We start from the raw sequence: 6,358 nt of genomic DNA, 5'->3' as shown, positions 1-6,358 counted from the left end.
ATTGTCAACTGTCATGATGATCCTATCGCCACAGTGTGACCTAGCTTATTGTCAACTGTCATGATGATCCTATCGCCACAGTGCGACCTAGCTTATTGTCAACTGTCATGATGATCCTATCGTCACAGTGTGACCTAGCTTCTTGTGACTGATGATCCTATCGCCACAGTGTGACCTAGCTTATTGTCAACTGTCATGATGATCCTATCGCCACAGTGTGACCTAGCTTATTGTCAACTGTCATGATGATCCTATCATACACAGTGTGACCCTAGCTTCTTGTGACTGATGATCCTATCGCCACAGTGTGACCTAGCTTATTGTCAACTGTCATGATGATCCTATCGCCACAGTGTGACCTAGCTTATTGTCAACTGTCATGATGATCCTATCGCCACAGTGTGACCTAGCTTATTGTCAACTGTCATGATGATCCTATCGCCACAGTGTGACCTAGCTTATTGTCAACTGTCATGATGATCCTATCGCCACAGTGTGACCTAGCTTATTGTCAACTGTCATGATGATCCTATCGCCACAGTGTGACCTAGCTTCTTGTGACTGATGATCCTATCGCCACAGTGTGACCTAGCTTATTGTCAACTGTCATGATGATCCTATCGCCACAGTGTGACCTAGCTTATTGTCAACTGTCATGATGATCCTATCGCCACAGTGTGACCTAGCTTCTTGTGACTGATGATCCTATCGCCACAGTGTGACCTAGCTTATTGTCAACTGTCATGATGATCCTATCGTCACAGTGTGACCTAGCTTATTGTCAACTGTCATGATGATCCTATCGCCACAGTGTGACCTAGCTTATTGTGACTGATGATCCTATCGTCACAGTGTGACCTAGCTTATTGTCAACTGTCATGATGATCCTATCGCCACAGTGTGACCTAGCTTCTTGTGACTGATGATCCTATCGCCACAGTGTGACCTAGCTTATTGTCAACTGTCATGATGATCCTATCGTCACAGTGTGACCTAGCTTATTGTCAACTGTCATGATGATCCTATCGCCACAGTGTGACCTAGCTTATTGTGACTGATGATCCTATCGCCACAGTGTGACCTAGCTTATTGTGACTGATGATCCTATCGTCACAGTGTGACCTAGCTTATTGTGACTGATGATCCTATCGCCACAGTGTGACCTAGCTTATTGTCAGCTGTCATGATGTGACTGGACTGTTAACGTTAACAACTCTGTATCCATGTTCTAATGTTGGTCTTTCAATCCATAACTCTGGCAGCTTGTGGCCACATATACAACACACAGACCACAAATCTTGCAATGTTCCAAAGGGAAGGATGGGAAAGCCGCAATAACATGGTGCGCCTAGTGGCTGAAAAAAGTTTATGATCCCCCCAAGGAGTTGAGATTGATAATACGATGTGCCGTTGAGATTGACATCCAATGATCAAGGGAAAAAATACCAGTGCCTTGAGCATGTACTAGTTACATGGATATGTGTGCTATATAAATATCCTATAATAAATAAAAATTATAATCACGTTGGCAGTTCAGAGTGGATTGATTGGTGACAGTGTTTTGCAAGCTTGGCTCCCGAGAGTTAATGAAAATCGATAACAGACATGCACCTTTGTGCCATATCCACACATAAATGCTTGCTAATAGAGCTTTGGTCAAGTCCCTCACTGTAATATCTTCCATGTGTCTCATCGGACAGAGACTTTGGTACACAGTAGGATGTACCCATCGGTACCGTTTAGGATGACAAGGTAATGTGACTGTTAACCCAGGCCCTCATTAAGCAGCTTGGGTTGTCCTCTCTCCAAGCAGCAGAGAAAGCCAATTTGATATCACACTCATTGACGACTCTGCGCATGTTAGGGTGTGGGGTGGTGCACTGTCAGTATGTATATAATTATCAGGTCAATGAGCTGATAAAGTATAAATGAATCTGTAAAAATAACAAATAACACGATACACACTGAGACTGCAGTTCACATGGGTGGTTTATTCCATGTGACATGATTCTATTTACACAGATGACTCTCACATACTGTATACACGTATACACATCGCCCACCATGCTGCACTACAGCCAGGGGTGGTGTCTGCACTCTCTCAGCGTACAGGCCGTACAGATGACAAGACATGATGGCCTCTAAACACTATTTCAATACAAACAAAACAACCATCGTTTCATCACTGAATATGGTTGATTTAAAGTTGGTAAAATATAGTCTTATCCCAATATGAATGCAAAGAAACTATTAGATACAACATTCATTTAGAAAGTCGGATAACATCCAAAGTTTACTACATTGTAAATATCAAAATCTAATTCTCACAGATTATAAATATTAATAGATGAAGGTCCACAAGCGGGAATAATAGAAAGAAAGAATAAAAATCTAGAACTGACAGAGATGCCAACCCTATTTTGGGCCGAAGTGTAATACTGGAGGTCAAAAAGTGTAATTTGGACCTAAAAAGTGTAATACTTAAAAAAAATATACTTAGTTGAAAGGTGATAACTTTTTAAAATTACTTGTAAGTAGGTTTATTCACATGAATAGGAAATATTCTAGACAGAAATACACAATGAACAATCATTATGAAGCTCCATACATCGAAAATTGTTGGTCAGGTGACACAAACTACTTTAATTCCTTACAAGTTAATTGGAATGAGCGCAATGCTAAGAGTAAGACCATTTCTGAACCCCTGTACCGGTACGTTACGAAACACTTCAATGTGAATTTTTTCCCACTTTATGGATTTTCTTAAAACGAGTAGAAAAGCGTAATTTCCGCAGATTAAGTGTAATGGCGCAATTGCATGGTCAAAATGGTAATAATTATGCCCAAAGTGTAAGGGTTGGCATATCTGAACTGACTACAAACATGCTTTGGAAACACATTGACTATTAGACAAATGTAACATTTGGAATATCTGTCGGCAACTGGATACATATCCTGCTTCCAACAGGATCAAGGAACATGATATTCACTGACATGGATGAATGGAATACCATGTTTTAGTTAGCAAACATGGCCACTAATCTTAGATGGGCGGGAATATAGAGTATGGTTATGATGAATGTGTCATGTGTTTGTTCTAAACATTCCCAGCTGAGGATTGCATGATCTAGTATCAGACAGTTACGTAATTCTCTGTGCAACTTTTAATATTATGTTTGCAGAACATGATGAGTGCACAGCTAGGAGTCAAATCCGTATATTAGGTTACAGACTAGCGTACAACACTTTCCAACAGTAGGTTACTATCAGGTTGACAGTGCTGTACAACATTCTAGGTTACAGTCTGGTTGACAGTGCTGTACAGCTCTGTACAACAATGGGTTACAGTCTGGTTGTAAGTGCTGAACAGCTCTGTGCTGAACAGCTCTGTACAACATAGGTTGTACAACAATAGTTACTCTGGTTGACAATGCTGTATAAAACTGTACAACATTAGGATCCAGTCTGGCTAATAATGTTGTACAGCTTTGTACAGCAATAGGTTACAGTCTGGTTGACAATGCTGTACAAAACTGTACAACATTAGGATCCAGTCTGGCTAATAATGCTGTACAGCTTTGTACAGCAATAGGTTACAGCTGGTTAACAATGCTGCTGTACAACATTAGAATCAGTCAGGTTAACAATGCTGTACAACACTGTACGTTAGAATCAGTCAGGTTAACAATGCTGTACAACACTGTACAAATTAGAATCCAGTCAGGTTAACAATGCTGTACAGCACTGTACAGAATTAGGATCCAGTCAGGTTAACAATGCTGTACAACACTGTACAACATTAGGATCCAGTCAGGTTAACAATGCTGTACAACACTGTACAACATTAGGATCCAGTTAGGTTAACAATGCTGAACAGCTCTGTACAGCAATAGGTTACGCTCTGTTGACAATGCTGTACAACAATAGGTTACAGTCTTGGTTACAAGTCTGTGACACTAGGTTACAACCCAGTGTACAACATGGGTATAGGTCTCTGCAAGCTATGTCCACAGTTAAAGGTAGATAGCAACAACATGTTATGGAAAATCATAAGAACAATACAAGTCGCATTTGAAAAAATGACATCACTCACACAGAAGCACAAGCTGATTGCATTCATCCATACATTCATTCACATACACATAATAGGAATGGTTGGGCTAGATGTTCACATGCACTGACAAACCCATTCACATTCACTGTATAAATGACTGGGAAGATTATGTGCTTGTAGGGTTTGAAAGGTAGGCAAGAAGTTGAATGACAACGGTCATTTTGAAATGTCTGAGAAATAAGGGCAACAACACATTTACTGACAAATTTACCACTGAATCATCTGGTGAAGAAAGGCAGATGTTGGATGACAACTTTACCACTGAATGATCGGATAATGAAGTCAGATGCTGAATGAGAGCTGTATCATTAAATGTTCTGATACTGTAGGCAAGATGTTGGATGACAACTTCATAACTAAATGGCCAGATGATCCAGACGAGATCATGAATGACACTCTACCACTCACTCTTCTGTTCAAGAAGGCAGGATGCTTGGTTTCAGTTTGGTAGTGGGAGTTTGACACTTGACACATAAGTTTGATAAGTTGAAGGTACCATATTAAACATGGTACTAAACAAGGTACAAATGCAAGTATAGCATTACAAACACATTGAAAACCATATATCTCATACCAGACCGCCTCCGTGGTGTAGTGGTTAGAGCGTCCGCCTGGAGAGCAGAAGGTCGCGGGTTCGATCCCCGACCGCGTCATACCAAAAGACGTTAAAATAGGGTACTTGTTGGTCCTGTCTGGCGCTCGGCATTAATGAGTACAACAAGGACTGGTCGGCTCGGAGTCAGTATAATGTGTCTCAGTGAGCTAGCACTATAAAACCAGCTTAAGTCTGGGTTAGTACAAGCAGCCGCACATACACATACATATACTCATGCATACACGTCGGCATATGAGCGAAATATTCTCAAGCACAACGTTAAATCCAATTTCACCTCACCTAACACCAGGCATCAATGATGTATCTACACATACACTACACATAAGTTCAGGCAAATATGGAATGTAGCTACGTACAGCTCTACAACACAACAGGCAAATTATTCGCAAACTTATTACAAAATGCCACACTTACAGTTCAGCCACACGATAAGGACAAAACTATGGAAACTGCCACACAACAGGCAAATTGATTACAAGTAAAGCCACACCTACAGGTCTACTGCACAACAGGGGAGTTCATGACTCAACACAGAGTACCGCAACACTTAATGTTATGCTGCATAACAGCCACGTTCATCATGGAGTCAGTGAGTGAATATGGTTTTACGCTGCTTTTAGCAATATTCCAGCAATATCACTGAAATATAAGCCACACAACATGCAAACTACTGAATCAGTTGTGGAGTTTTGCCACACAACAAGCGAGTCAACTAGCGAGAAAATTGTGCACATTCTTTTTCCTGAGTGCGTTCTTCCAAGGGTTTGTGTCCTTTTCTCAATGTGTGTTCTCTGTGGCGCTTGTTCCTTTCTCAATCTGTGTTCTCTAGAGCGTGTGTCCCTTTTTTAAATGTGTGTATCCTCTAGGGGTTGTACCCCTGTCTCAATGTGTGTTCTCCAGGGTTTGTGCCTCATTCTCAGAGAATGTCCTCAAGGTCTTTTGTGCATTTGTCCGTGTGTTTCCCGCATGGTTTGTGGCATTTTTCCAAATGGGTGTTTTGCCCCTTTGTCAGAGTGTGTGTCCTCTATGGTTTTTGTCCATTGCTCAATGTGAGCTGATTGATCTTTGTTCGCATGTACCACGTAGCATGATGGTGATGTTTGCCTGTTTACGTTTAGGGGCAGTCACATGGGATACACATATCCTTTACATAACCAAGCACTAAGAAATACATTACAAAAAAAAAGAAATTATTTGCAGGAAATATCAGCCACACAGACATGGTAAACAGTAAATATAAACTGATAATAAGGAGCTGTAGGACCCTATGATTGTTGACTAATATGCCTTACAAGACATACACCCTGAACCATGTAATAATGTCTATATTTGAATACTGACTAGTATATGTATGAGCCAAGTGTCAGACTGTCCACTGTCATTATCAACATGTCAAACTGGATACCATTTCCCATGACCTGATTAGTTGCCTTGCACCAATCTTGACATGTTGTCTTATGTTGTCAAATTACAAATAATTCTTCTAAACATTTATCTACCTTTTCATTACCAGTTTAAATGTCAGTAATGTCCCTAATTTCCATGTCCTCACATTCTAAAATTCAAACATGGGTTGTCTCCCTTGTTTTCACTTAACCATACAAACTGATTCCCATGTTTCTAATAGT

The sequence above is a fragment of the Haliotis rubra genome, unplaced genomic scaffold (assembly GCF_003918875.1).
Source record: "Haliotis rubra isolate DU_JTF1 unplaced genomic scaffold, ASM391887v1 Scf578, whole genome shotgun sequence".
Lineage (NCBI taxonomy): Eukaryota > Metazoa > Mollusca > Gastropoda > Lepetellida > Haliotidae > Haliotis > Haliotis rubra.
Note: the sequence above shows the minus strand (reverse complement) of the source record.